Consider the following 15654-nt stretch of genomic DNA (forward strand, 5'->3'; position numbering starts at 1 on the left):
TTTTCTTTTCTTTTGATTTTTTAAAATATATATATAAATCCTTCACCAATGCAACATTCCCATGACCAATATTCCAAGTGTCCTTCCTCCCCACCCCACACACCGGCCTGTACTCTAGACAGGCTTTCTACTTCCCTCATTCAGTCACATTTTGTCATGATAGTTCTCAGTGTAATTATTTCTGTGACTGCACTAAAAGATCCCTGTGGTGAGCCTCATGTTAGGAGCTGGATCCTCCAGTTCTCCTCTATTTTGTCTCTGAGAATTATTACACAAATGTTCTTCATTTTTTTCAAAACCCATAGATGAGGGAGACCATTCTGAGAACACACAGTTTAACCAGAAATATAGTGACTGTTGCAAATAGGATCAAAAGAGTAACCTAAAGGAAAGTTAATTTTTGGAGGCGACCCAGGTGTAGGAGGTTCTGAAAGCAGCTTCTTCTCAGTTGGGTTTTGGCTGGGCTTTGATTCTTCTCCATCTCCACCTTCTGTTGAGGTCTCCAGGGATGGAAAGGCCTTTGGTACATGGGCCAGAATCTGGGTGGAGGACCATCTCACTGCTGTTGGTCCCCCTAAAATGGGGCTTTCTCCTTGGCTTCTAACCCATCCATGACCTCAATAAGCTGATATAGGTTGGGGAGCTGAGGTCCTTGTTACAGGGCACCTTTGGTAGAAAAAAGGCAGTTGGCATCAGCATTTGGGATGCTGTCTAGAGTCTTCAACTCTCTCCTCTTCATTGCCTACTTCTGTCCTGCCTGAGAACACCCCTGCTACTGTGGGCAGTTGAGCGAGGCCAGAGGATGAATTGGCAGAACCTATGTTGATTAGGAACCTATCAGCTATCTTCCACTAGCACTACACTGGGTATGGATACATTAATAGCTTTTGAACCCTTCTCTCTTTTAAGGACATCAAACTCCAGTCTCCCCATTTCCAATGCTATACAGAAGCTTCCTGGGATTGTTTCTCTTAATAGCTGTCCAGTGAACAAAGACATCTTTGGTGTAATTTCTGTTGATAAATCCATAATCATTCCAGGCATTAAACCTTTTGACAGTGCCAAGGACTTGCATTGCAAATACTGGCTTGTCAACCTGATTCCAGGCTTGGGGCACAGATTGTATCTCTGGTTGAGCTATTTTCAAACTCTGAGTCTGCAGAGGTGGTAGCCAGCTCATCATACTTGGAGATGGGGTCTCTCTGATTTAATACCAGTAGTGAGTGATAAATTATCAGTCATGGAAAAGCCTTTAGATGGAGAAATAGTCACCAATGGGAAGACACCCTTCCCCTCTTGGGACATGTGTGAGGGAGAATCTCTGCCTGGCATGTACAGTCCAGAGAGAGATATACAAGTAGATGGATCAGAGCATAAAAGAGGGCACATGAAAATGGAAACATGTACCCGGCTCATTTATTGGGAATATTAACATAATTAAAATAACAATACTTCCCAAATCATTGTAGAGATTTCATGCAATTCCTATAACCCATGCCATTTTTCAAAGAAATGAATCAAACACTCCTGAATTTCATATGAAACATAAACATCCATGAATAATTAAAGCAATCCTTAGGAAAAAGATGAGAGGTTTCACTTTCCCCAACTTTAAATTGTACTATAAAGCAATAGTCATTAAAACAACATAAAACAGACCTTCAGATCAATGGAATAGTCTTGAATAATCAGAGACTGGCCCCCAGACATAAATCAAATCAATCTTTAATAAAGGGACCAGAAATACAAAGTGTAGCTAGGAAAGCAGCTTCAACAAGTGGAGTTGGTGTTGGGGAAACTGGGCAACTACATACCAAAAAAAGTTAACTCATACCTCTTTTTAACACTACACAATGTCAAATCAAAATGAATTAAAGAGGTGCCAGAGAGATAGCACAACAGTAGGGCGTTTGCAGATCCAGGCAGCAGATCCAGGATGATGGTGGTTTGAATCCCAGCATCCCATATGGTCCCCCAAGCCTGCCAGGAGTGATTTCTGAGCACAGAACTAGAAATAACCCCTTAGCACTGCTGGGAGTGACCCAAAACAAAACAAACAAAAAAAAAACACAACGAATTAAAGATCCTGATATCAGACCCAAAACCATAAGATACTAGAGGAAAATGTAGGTAAAACACTCCATGACATTGAAGCTAAAGGCATGTTCAAGAATGAAACACTACTGACAAAGCAAGTGGAAACAAAGATAAACACATGGAATTACATTAAAGCAAGAAACTTCTGCATCTTAGGCCAGAGAGATAGCACAGAGGGTAGTTGCCTTGCATGCAGACAACTTGGGTTCAATTCCCAGCATCCAAATTGATCCTGTGAGCACCATCAGGAATGACTCCCTAGCTCAGACTCTGAGCACATCTGAATGTCATCAAAAAAAGAAGCTTATGCATATCAAAGGAAATAGTGACTAGGATACAAAACTGTCCACTGGTTAGAGAAGAGCCTTCTATGACAATGATAGTTGGAAATTATCACTTTGGTCAAGAATTGGGTGCTGTAAAAAGATAAAGTGATTTAATGATCTCCCCATAGGAATATTGCCTTAGTTTTCTTTTTTTTTTTTTTTTTTTTTTTTTTGCCTTAGTTTTCATGGTATTGAAAACCACAGTATCGGGGCCGGGCGGTGGCGCTAAAGGTAAGGTGCCTGCCTTGACTGCGCTAGCCTCGGATGGACCGTGGTTCGATCCCCCGGCGTCCCATATGGTCCCCCAAGCCAGGAGCGACTTCTGAGCGCATAGCCAGGAGTAACCCCTGAGCGTCACCGGGTGTGGCCCAAAAACCAAAAAAAAAAAAAAAAAAAAAAAGAAAACCACAGTATCTAAAATAAATAAATAAATAAATAAATAAATAAATAAATAAATAAATAAAAAGAAGGGGAAGCGATGAAGGGAGGAGAGAGAGAGAACAAGAGAGAGAGAGAGAGAGAGGATGTCTGACCTAGAGGCAGTCAGGGCGAGACTAGGGAGGAGAGCAGGAGGAAACTAAGGGCACTTGATGGTGAGAAACATACAATGATGAAAAGTGTTGTACACTATCTGAAATTCAATCATTAACAACTTTGTAACTTTACAAAAACAACTGTATTATAAACAACCTTGTAAACTACAGTGCTTAACTATAGTGATTTTTAAAAATAAAAAGAAATTTAAATGAAAATATTTTAATTATAGCCTTACTTTTGCAGTATCAAAATGCCTCGACAGTTTCAATGGGTCCTAAGAATTCCTTAGAGTTTCTAAATAGAATGTTTCCATGCCATGTTCAAACCCTTAGATTTCAAGAAAACAGAAAGAAGTAGGCTATTTAGGGACTAAGACCAAGACCAATGAACAAGAAAATGTAGAATGAGAGATATCAATCTAATCTTTACCTGCCATTTAAAAATGCCTTTTATGAATATCATGAGAAAAAAAATTCTGGGATTGATTAGTTTCCTTTAGCTCTCATTGCCAACTCTACCACTGGTCTTGGTCTCAAATAGGGAAATAAATGGACAAAGGCCACAACTCATGTTCTTGTAAGAATTAATAATGCTCTTGTTCTTATGAATGCAGAATTTGTTCTAACTGAAAATTTCAAAAAAAATATTAAATTAAAAAAAGAAAAAAAAGAGAATCTCCTGTCCCACTATTAAAACTCAAAAAAGGCAATCTTTGACTAGCAGAAGTAAGTACCTGAAAATTTTCTGAAATGAAGTCAGTGAAAGTTCTTGTGTTTCATAAAAGTCTTTTCATAAAGTCTCCATTAAAAATATCCCAAAGAACATGTCTGAACACATACATGCCTGGGAAAGCAAAGTCACAGAGAAGGTGCTTCCTTTCTCCATGCTCCACCTTCTGAATCCTTTCATCTGGCTGCTCCTACTTTATAACTCAATGGCTAATCTAATAAGTAGAATGCTTCTTTGAGATCTGTGTCTGAGAAACATTCTTACAAATCAATTTCACTGGATAGTGGTGATGAGGGATGGTCACTGGGACTTCCCATTTATAGTATGTTGGTCAAAAGCACAAAAATGCACACCTAAAAATCTCTACTTGCAACCGAAATCAGATGTAGGGAGAGAGGGTGGAAGATTTGTCCAACAGTGTCCTTAAGTCTTGTTGGATGCCCAAGACTTGCTTGGCATGGAGACCTGGCAGCAAAATACAAAACACAAAGGCCACACTGCAAATAAATTGACTCTGATGTAACTGGCATCCAGAGAGACTCACAGCAAGAATCTTTTTTTCTAATAGAGGCCATTCCCAGAGGTGCTGTGGAACCCAAGACCAATCAATCCCCCAACAGTGAAGACCTAATAGTCAAGTTAAGTGCCTATTTCAGAGCACGGCACACAGATCCACTGCAGTTCACAAGGACTACCAGAATTATCCCCTACAATATACGATTACAGTGCCAAGGCTAAAACTTAAGACCTTGCATAAGTTAGACACATGTTCTTCCTGTCTGACTCCAGAATACATGTATTATCAAACACCTATGGAGCATTCTCCCAGAAATACCATAGGCTTGACCATGAAACAAATTTTATTCATTTAAATGAAATTAAATGAGAGCTTCTGGATAGTTCAATGGCTTGAAGCTCTTCTTATACAAGCTTAAGATTAGTCCAATGATCAGTGGCTACCATGATCTGCTGAGCATAGTTCTAATAGCACTGCTGTTGGAGCCTGGTAGTTCTGCTTTTCATAATCTCCAGTGCCACAAATGATTCCCACCCATTCCACAGCCAAGTGTATATGTATATACTCGAATATGCGAGTAAGAAAGGGGCTACCATTCCTGGCAAAGATGACAACTAAAAAAGGTGTGCAAGTACCACAACTCTGGTTGTGAGCTCTATAGCACAAGTTTGAGTTTTACAGCAACCCCTGATGACAATTAGCAGAATGTCACAAGCACCACAACTACAGACATGCAACTGCGACAAAGTACCACAACCAAGCATGTGTGCAGCTGTTGGCTATAAAAAGGGAAAGGAAGGAGGGAAAGGAAAAATTAATTAATTAATTAATTAGCAATGCAACATATGTTCACTAATCATAGTAGAGTATGAAATCAGTTACAGAAAGAAATCTGGGATAGTCACAAATAAGTGAAAATTTAAAAGACATGTGTCCTATTTAATCAATGAATCAAAGAAATAAAAAAATTAGAAAATACTTTGTGATTAATGAAAATAAAAACACAGTACGCCAAAATTTCTGTAATCTAGCTAAAGTAGCACTTAAGGAAAATTTAGAGTTGTGAATGCCTTTATCAAGAAAGAATCTCAAAGTAATAATTTTTTTGTTTTTGTTTTTTGTTTTTTGGGCCACACCCCGTAAGCTTGGGGTTACTCCTGGCTATGCGCTCAGAAGTTGCTCCTGGCTTGGGGGACCATATGGGACGGCGGGGGATCGAACCACAGTCCGTCCAAGGCTAGCGCAGGCAAGGCAGGCACCTTACCTCTAGTGCCACCGCCCAGCCCTCAAAGTAATAATTTAAGACCTTGGTAAAAGCATATTAGACTAAACCTAACCAAGCAGAAAAAAGGGATATGTTACAAGACACCATTCACAATATGAAAACGAACAGACCACCAGTATTCTTCAATGAATGCCCACATAGCATACTTGCATATCCAGGGGTCTGAGAAATCCACTGTCCAGTGATAAAAGCTATTTTTAGAAAAATGAAACATTTTATCACTTTTAGAAAGTTTTGGAAACAACCAGGACTGTTTTGCTCACTTATTCATTTATATGTAATAGAAAGACCTAGGTTCCAACAAAACATAACTGAGGCTGCCTCTACAATAGGTACCTCTAAGGAAGATGGAAGAAGACAAGGAAGTTAAGAGCCAGGTGGGTGCCATGACACTGACACTATTACAGGGTATGGGTCAAGTGGCAGTTCACAAGCATGTCACTTTCGTGCTTTGCAATAAAGTATGGGTATACAGGGTATACAGTGTGTGCTTATTTTATCTCCAAATATATTAATGCACTAATGAAAGCAAAATCTTGAAAAGATGAAACAAAAAACTATGACAACACTCTCTGGAATACTTTCTAGAAGACTGAGAAAGAAGGAGACAAGATAAATAGTGCAATAGCAAGTGGGAGACAAAGGCAACAGGATAGATTTTCAAAGCAAATGAGATGCTATAGTTGTCAAAGCAAAGAGAAGAAATGAGGATAAAGTCTGAAAAGAGAAGGAAAAACAAAGCAGAAAATGGGAAAAGACAGAAGGAAGGGCAAGGTGAGCAAAGAAATGGTAGATAAAGGTTCCAGAACAAGAAGTAGTTACTAGGTATCAGGGTAGAAGAAATAACCTTCAAATGAATGCAGGCTTGTCCCTAAAAATGAGGAAGTAACAATAGGTTGTAAACTTAAATAAAATATTAAAATGTATGTATTTAAACAATTTAAGGCCCCAAATATGGAGTCCTTGATACCTAAATTCACCAAAACTTAGTATCTAAGTGAACAGCCTCTCTGAAGAGTTGAAATTTAAACCTATCTCTCTGGAGTTTTCTGATCAAAGCCAGTAAGGTAACCTACTTGATAATGAAACTGTAGCACTAAAGAAATAGTGCTGTGTGACATGGTCCCAAAGAAATGATGCTCAAAAACTGATTCAAACACCAGCGAATCATGCTCTCTTAAACTCTCTTGTGCAGACGCTAATTTGTAGAGGAAGTAAACATTTTACAAGTGTTTTACAGCAATAAGGAGACCAGCAAGATGGCTCTAAGTATGAGAGAACAAGCTTTGTATGTGTAAACCCCAAGTCTAATCCCTTCCTCGGATGCACAATTCCTTATATCCTAATCCCAGCTCCATCTGATATGCCCCCCACAATAAAATAAAAAAAAGAACATCAGAAACTCAGACATGCCCCCCCCCTCATTTATTTTGCTTGCCTTGACCTTTAAGAATGCCAACAGATTACATTGCAAGCTATGTTTTAAAAGCAAGCAGAAAATATATCACCATCCAGACAATCTCATGACTTTGGAACTGCTTTCAGATTATCCCAACAATACCTTTCATTTTCCTAAAGACCTCCATCCCATTTGTCCCAAAATCCACCTCCCATTTTTCAATAAATAGATCAAGACAGAGGTTTCTGGGGCCGAAGAGATAGCATGGAGGTAGGGTGTTTGCCTTTCATGCAGAAGGACAGTGGTTAGAATCCCGGCATCCCATATTGTCTCCTGAGCCTGCCAGGAGCGATTTCTGAGCGTAGAGCCAGAGTAACCCCTGAGCGCTGCTCGGTGTGACCCAAAAACCAAAAAAAAAAAAAAAAAAAAAGAAGACAGAGGTTTCTCACCTCTTTTTCTACCTTTTTAGCATTCTCTGAAACAAAAGGGCCATGAGTAAATCTGAATTTATTCAAACCTTCCTAGTACTCCAGACTACAATAAAGCACTTCCCTTTTTTACAAATTCTGTATGACAGTGAAGGGCTTCCAGTTGTACCAAGTAGGAGGATCAAGATTAGCCTCAGTAAAATTCCTCTGCTTTCCCCTGAGGAAAGAAGGCTTTGCCTGTAATACTCTATGCTAATAACTTGTCCTGACCCTTCCTGAGTAAAAAAAAACAAAACAAAACTTCAATTTTGTACTTCTTGATTAGTCTTTCTACTTTCTAGATGGACTGCTAGACTCTAACATGAATAAAAAAATTTTTTCTTTGGTTTTTGGGCCACACCCAGTGACGCTCAGGGGTTACTCCCGGCTATGCTCAGAAATCATTCCTGGCTTGGGGTATCATATATGGGACGCTGGGGGATCGAGCTTAGCCTACATTAGCCACATGCAAGGCAAACACCTTACTGCTTGTGCTATCACTCCAGCCCTAACATGAATAATTTAATAAAACTGGTTAATACCCTAAATTATTTGGATGGATTTTTATAGAGTTCTCCCCATAAGATCTGGGAAGCAGGGACCAAAATACTCAGCCAGAGACCATGCTTGCATAGCACGAAGATAAGGCTAGGACCTGACAGAACCCAAGGACCACCAGGGTAATACAGTAAAACAGAGGATTGCCCTCTAGACTATCTTTTTCTGTTTTTGACAAGAGAAAGCTGAATATTCTTTTCTACCAGTCCATTATCTCAAAACAAGTTAAGTTCTGAGACATCAGTTAAGAAGGATAGACAGAAATGGCCAAAGGGCTCATTACAAATGGTAATGACTAACAAAAGAACTACTGTAAAGTAAGTATAGGTACAACTAAAAATAGATTGGTTTTTTTTTTTGTTTGTTTGTTTTTGGGCCACACTTGGCAGCAGCGGGAAGCGCTCAGGGGTTACTCCTGGCTATGCGCTCAGAAATTGCTCCTGGCTTGGGGAATCAAATGGGACACTGGGGGATCAAACTGCAGTCTGTCCTAGGTTAGGGTGTTCAAGGCAAATGCCCTACTGCCTGTGCCACCACTCTGGCCCCTGTTTTGTATTGTTTTGTTTTGAGATCACACCCAGCGGTGCTCAAGTCTATTCATATTTTTGTGTTCAAGAGTCATCTCTGGCAATACTCAGGGGAACATCTATACCTGAAACTTCAGACCAAAATCCATTGCTTGCAAGGCAAGCACCTTACCTACTGTGCTACCTTTCCAAATCTACAACTAAAACCATAAGGAAAATGTTAATTAGCACCAACAATGCGCTTGCCTGAAATTCTGGAGAAATTCTTTCATTGGTGTAACGTTAGTATCTAAGATTTAGAATTAACTGTATGCTAGGATCTAAGATTTAGAATTATCTGTAATCTAAATGGTGAGGTTAGAATATGGTGTGCCTTTAGAGATAACATTGCTTTGGCTTCTGTACTCTGCTTGCTTGAGGAAGTTAACTGCTGTAAATCTGGCTTTGCTGTGAACCTAAGTACAGCCATGACAGGGTGCAGTTTTAAGGTACAGATACTCCTCGCTTAACGACCTACCTGTTTAGCGACCACTCGAACTTATAACCATCTCTTCACCATTACGACAGCTCACATTTATGACCATCTCACTGACAGTACATGCTAGAATGTGGTAGCGGCCCTGTGTCTCAACGTCATTCATGGCTGATGTACACTATTCTGAGGTCCAGTACTGCTGTTTTCCGGGACAGTATTCACATTTCAGCAATAAATTATTTTTTTGTGATGCAAAGAAAAAAAACGTTGTAAACAGCTATACTGTACTGTATATCTACCTAAAAACACAACTTCAATCCTTCAGCCAATAGACCAGGGGGCCATAGCCACATTTAAAGCAAACTATTTACACACAACTTTTTCCAAAGCTGTAGTAGCAACAGAAAATGATGAAGTAAATCTCAGTGATTTCTGGAGATCTTACAACATTTTAGACTGCAATAAACAACATTGAATCCGCTTGGAAGGGAGTGACAGAAAAATGTATGCAAGGCATATGGAAAAAAATGCCTAAAACGTTTTGTGAACAATGTTGCAGTTTTTGAGAAAGATGAACATGTTGATGCCATAAATAAAACAACTATGGAACTTGCTAAAGTGCTTAATTTAGAAGTTGAGGTGGAAGATTTTAAGGAATTAGTGCAATACAGGGAAGGAGAGCTAACTACAGAAGATTTAATAGAGTTGGAAGCACAGCAGAGCCTGGCAGAAGAAGAAAATGAAAACATGGAAGTACCAAAGAAGTTTACTGTGAAGGGATTAGCTGGTGTGTTCTCAAAAGTGAATGCAGCTATGTTGGAACTAGAGAGTATGAATCCGAATGTTGAACGAGTCACAAAGGTGGAAAGACAAGTAAGTAAAGTTTTACAGTGCTATCATGAAATGTATATATATATATATATATACTTTTGGAAAGTTACACCAAGCACTACCAGTGCTTCAATTTCTACTCTATCGTGTCCCTTACCTGGGCCTTCAGCAGCTCCTGATAATAGCTCTGATGATGACACAGATGAAGATTTTGAAGGATTCGTTGACTAAAATGATAGCCTGAATTTATTTATTTTTGTTTATTTTAAGTATCCTCTTTCCATCTTGTACACTCTACAGTACAATACTGTGGTTTGTGGTGCTTTAATGTACCTACTTTACTAACTTTATATTCTGTAATACATTGCAGTACTGTGTGTAAATTACACAAGTTATGCAAATTAAAACAAGTGAAAGTTCTCAGTTTGATCTTTCTCATTATTTTACTTATTCAGAATACTGTATTGTCAAGTACTATGCATATACTGTACTACTGTATACAGTACATGCAGTTCCTCACTTAATGACCAATTCAATTAACGACCAAGTTGTTGAAATGGAACTTGGTCCTTAAGCGAGAAGAATCTTTATTCCAGGCCTAGAAGAACAGCCAGTTCCTGGAACCAGCCCCTAGGGGTAAATGCCAGGAAATACATCCTACATCCATATAAGGCTAAACAGCAGCTGATAGCCAGCCCGATGACAATCACTGCAGGTTCTGCAATGAACAGATAGCCAGATGACACCACCCTTGGTATGGGGGCTGCAGCCCACCCAGCTGTGTTTGATGCTACATTTGAATTACAACCAATTCTAGCCCAATCTTATATTATTGGCCAATAATTTTAAAAGATCAATACTAAGAGGTGGGGGACCCCTAGACTGAGCATCATGTACCCTTTAAATTTGACATGTAAGCCATTCTCAGGGACTTCATTTCTTAGATGTTGGACCCAGCATGCTGGAATAAACTCCCTTGAATTTACATTACTGCCTGTCTTGCTGGTGGTCTTTCGGGTGGCAGATCCTGAGTTCTGGACTTAACAGTAGGAGCAAATAAGGCTATTTACAGCGTTAACACAGGAATTTCAAGAATTGGGAGTGGAGTAGTGAAAGGACCGCCTGTGAACCAAGAGGTCTAAGCCATAGGGAAGCAAACTGCACATTCAAAGACGAGGTAGATAACAATAACAGTGATAATGATGAACTCACTGATGAACAGCTTTCAAAATTTTTCTAGTTCATCATAGTATGAGCACCAATAAGTTTAGAACAAAAAGGAAATAGGGAGTCTGAGAGATAGCACAGCGGTAGGGCATTTGCCTTGCACGAAGCCAATCCAGGACGGACAATAGTTCGTATCCCGACATCCTATATGGTCCCCTGAGCCAGCCAGGATCAATTTCTGAGCAAAATGCCAGAAGTAACCCCTGAGAGCCGCTGGGTGTGATCCCCCCCAAAAAATAAGGAAACAAGAGGCAAAAATAGACCCTGGAATAAAATGTACCTAAGATGTTCAAATTATCTCTGACTTAGAAGAATGTTTTTTATTTCTATAATTTAATAACTAGATGAAGTAAAACCATCAAAAGTGTTTATGGGGGGAAGAATGAAGTACAGCAGGAAGTTTGTACATGGCCGACCCAGGTTCGATCCCTGGTATCCCATATGGTGCCCTGAGCCTGTCAGGAGTGATTCCTGACCTCAGAGCCAGGAACCCCTGGCTCAGTATAAACCCTGAGCACTGCTAGGTGTAACTCAAAACCGAAAAAGAAAGGAGTTTATGAATATACTAACAGTCATCCATGGGTGAACATGATACAAGTAAAATTTCTTCCATTCTTATTTTTCAAACTTTTGTTATAATGTTAAATTATTTTTCTACTAATATGTTTTAATTTTTAAGTTTTTGTAATGTCCAGTGCACAATGATTTCAGGAGAAATTGAGTCTCCCAATAAAATTACACTCTTCAAACATGGATTTAACAACCACTAGTGTTATTTTTTAATCCTATTTGTTATATAAACTAAAAGTCACTCTCTGTCCTGTATTTTATCTGATCAACTTTTGATCTGCTTGATTTTCTTCTTTCACTTAATCTGAATGCTTTAACATAGTTCATCTTCTTTAATAGTCTGAACATCAATAAAAATGTAACAGACATCCCAGAATTTCTCTTGGCAATAATTTGAACTCTACAATGTTATATATCTATATATTACTATATATAGAAAAAGTGGGCTATATAATATATGTAAGTGTATATAATATATATAAAATATATATGTGGTTTGGGTACCGTGGTACTTAGAGCTTATTCCTTGCTCTGCGCTCAGAGATCAATCGCTCTTGGCAGGATCAAGGAATAATACTTAATGCCTAGGATTGAATTCCATTTAGCCAAATGCAAGGCAAGTGCTCTATCTATTCTACTATGAATAGTTTCTAAATGATTCAAACATGATCCCCATTTTTAGGAAACAGAGCTACTGAGAAAAGCTAGTTGCAGCAAAGTTTAAGTAAATATCAAGTTTGGAAAAAAATATGTATCTGAAAATGTCAAGTGAGCCAAGCTCCCAGTCAATCTCAGGTCTGCCTTTTAGCTGTACCAGTGGTCCTCAAACTTTTTAAACAGGGGATCAGTTCACTGCCTCTCAGACCGTTGGAGGGCTGGACTATAGTAAAAACAAAAACTATGAACAAATTCCTATGCACAATGCATATATCTTATTTTGAAGTAAAGAAACAAAATGGGAACAAATACAATATGTGGCCCATGGGCCATAGTTTGAGGACCACTGCTGTAAACCTCCAGTGGCTTTGCTCTACCCTTATTTACTTCAGGCCATCAATCAGACCTGTAATACACTATTTGCTAATCCTCTCCCACTATCCCTCATTTCCTACTACAACATGAACTCAAAAGCAGAATTTTGGTTTTTGCTAGATAAAATGTCTGACACGTAGTAGATAAATTAAAACCATTTGTTAAATTCACGGCGATGACCATTAGATAATATCTATACCAAAATATTTTGTGAGGATGAAATAAAAATGTGTACTAGGAAAGACATAAAATAGTAGCACACCACCAAGCACAGTGGTTTGTTTAAGGCTGTTATCAGGAAATCCAGAAGAGGGTGTGGCAAACGGACAGAGGCAGTTATAGAACATTTTTCAAAGTGGCAGGTCTTCAATTTAATCTTAGGATAAGGGTTTCTTGACAAGAACATAAAGTGGTACAGTTGTAGGGGGTTGGAAAAGTCTCTTCTGTACAAGTCATTCATCTTTTTAACACACACACACAAACACACACACACAACACCCAAACATACACAAATGTAATCGTTACACTAAATATCTTCTACAGACCAACCTCTCTTCTGACCTATTAACCCACTTTCACTTCTATCCCATCCCAACCAGAGCTTAAACAAATTTCATCACAAATAGACACTTGATAATGCTGCTGAATTACTCAGAAATCTGTAGGAGAGGCATGGTCTCCTCTTTCAACTGTCTCCTCTTCCGACTAACAATCCAGGTCTAGCTATTTACCCTAAATAGTAAAAAAAAAAAAAAAAAAAAAGGAGGACAAGGGGGTCTCTTGGCCTTGCAAACCTGATGGCATCCACAAGTGTCTAAGTGCCATCAGCTCAACACCTCTGGGATCATGGGGGGGGGGGGGGGTAGTGAGGGTTGGGGGTGCACTAAAACAGACTATACTCTCTAAGCACAGCCATTGTATACAAGGTCAACCATTATAAGTGGTGTGTGATTCCCCAGAGACCACCAAACTAGGGACCACTATAACCAGAACTTAGAAGAATGGTGAGAGTGTGACTCCAGGGAGCACCTCCATCAGGCTAGTGCCCCATTCCCAATCTCTTCCCCTTATCCCAACAATAACAATAGGAAGGGTGGGGAATGAGACTCAAGGATCAGCAATCAGCATTAAAAAAAACAAAGACACTGATAGGATGAAGATGGGATCTCAGCAATAGAGATCCTGCAAGTCCCCCATTTGATTCCCAGCACCACAGTCCCCCCTCCCTCAAATTACATAAAAGAAATCCACTAAGCATGTCATGGGGAGATAAGGTGTTAAAAAGCAAAAAGAAAATTTATCCACAGTAACAATGAACACTACAGTACAATGCATTTATAATGTGTAGAGGTCAAACTGATTAAGACATATGGTCTTGGGAGATGTCTCAAAGAACTGGAGCACTTGGTCGTGAGAGAACTGGAGTTCAATCCCACAATTACTACATGATCCTCTGAGTACTAAATACCTGAGCAATGCCTCAGTGCTCCCCCATCCCAACAAAAAATGAGCCAGCCGCTTATATGTTATGTCTGTCTCAAAAATATGGTGTTAAACTGGGAACAAAAAGTTGGGAGGGAAAGGATAGCATAGTCAGCTGTGTTGAAGGCAAATGGCCCCTCAAACTTTGCAAGGAATCATCCCCTGAGTGCAGTCAGGAGAAAGCCAGTTGTGGCCCTCCAAAACAAAACCCAAAAGAGTTCTGTCAAAAAAATTTGAAAGACAAGCATACAAAACAAACAGACACTAAAAGTCTCTCTGGAGACACCTTGTCCTTGGTTCTATTTTCAGCTCAACACTGCCTCACAAACGCAGGAAGCTTTCAATAAAGAGTTATATACGTGAATTTAAAAAAGGAAAATAGAACCAATGTTTAACACTCAGTAATTCCATACTTTTTGCAGTTTTAAGAGAGGGCCCAGAGATGAAATCGAATCATATTTTTTTTTAAAAAAAGAAGAAATCAAATTACTTTCGGGTTGACCCTGTGGGGGGTCCACACACCCACTCTTAAACTAACTTACCCTCCAGGGAGTTAAAGTTAGGTCCCTCCTGGACTCTGATCTCTGAACTCAACGCTCACTTGGCAGCTGCAAGCATTAGCTTGCACAGTGCCCAAAAGTTAAGTTCCACACTGCTCTTTCTTTCCTTCCCACATCCCAAACCAAGACTCCCCCTGGAGGTGGGGTTCAAGCACGCGCTGGCTGAAGCGAAATCCTCCTCCAGGTGGGTGGGTGGGTGCTGGTGAGGAGTTCCCCAAAACTTACGGTCCGACTGGGCCCTGGCAGAACCGGGATCTGTCTCTTTGGCTCAGCAGTCATCTTTCCTCGTCGACGCAGTCTGGAGCGACGCGGCCCTGTCGGACAGAGTCAGTCAATCACCACCACCTACCTGGTCAGTGCAGAGAGTCTGGGAGGGGCAGGACCCAGTGTGGGGCGCATCTCTTCCGGGGGCGCGCCTGGGGGGGGGTCTGATCCCGGCCCCCCTAATTCATCGTGCGCTCATCTGGGGCCTCTGCAGAGCCTCATTCACCCCTCAGGGTGATCTCATCACAGTGGCTAGTCATCATCGGGATTGAGGGGGCAGGGTGAGGCCCGGAGAGAGAAGCCTAGTGAGTGGGCCTCGACCCCCCTCATCTACACCTGGAGGCGAGCTTTGTGGGACTGACCTTACTTAGGTCTCCTCAGGCCGAGCCGGATTTCCAGTTTGGGGGAGGACCCCCCGACCTCACCTCCCAAGTCTATTCATCCTTTTTTTTTTTTTTTTTTTTGGGTTTTGGGGTCACACCCGGCTGCACTCAGGGGTTCTTCCTGGCTCTCCGCTCAGAAATCGCTCCTGGCAGGCTCGGGGGACCAAACGGGATGCGGGGATCTCGAACCACCGTCCTGTGCTCTTCTACATGCAAGGTCCCAAGTCTCTTCATTCTACCTGGGCTCAATGAGCGTCTGGGTCCCGGCGCGTGGCTCCGAGCAGGCCAGAACTGTGTCACAGGACCTGGGGCTGGAGATGCTCTCCTTGAAGCTCTGAGCAAATCCCCTCACACTCTGTCCGCACCGTCGCTTCGACGGGAGTGAGCT

Source organism: Suncus etruscus, chromosome 8 (assembly GCF_024139225.1).
Source record: "Suncus etruscus isolate mSunEtr1 chromosome 8, mSunEtr1.pri.cur, whole genome shotgun sequence".
Lineage (NCBI taxonomy): Eukaryota > Metazoa > Chordata > Mammalia > Eulipotyphla > Soricidae > Suncus > Suncus etruscus.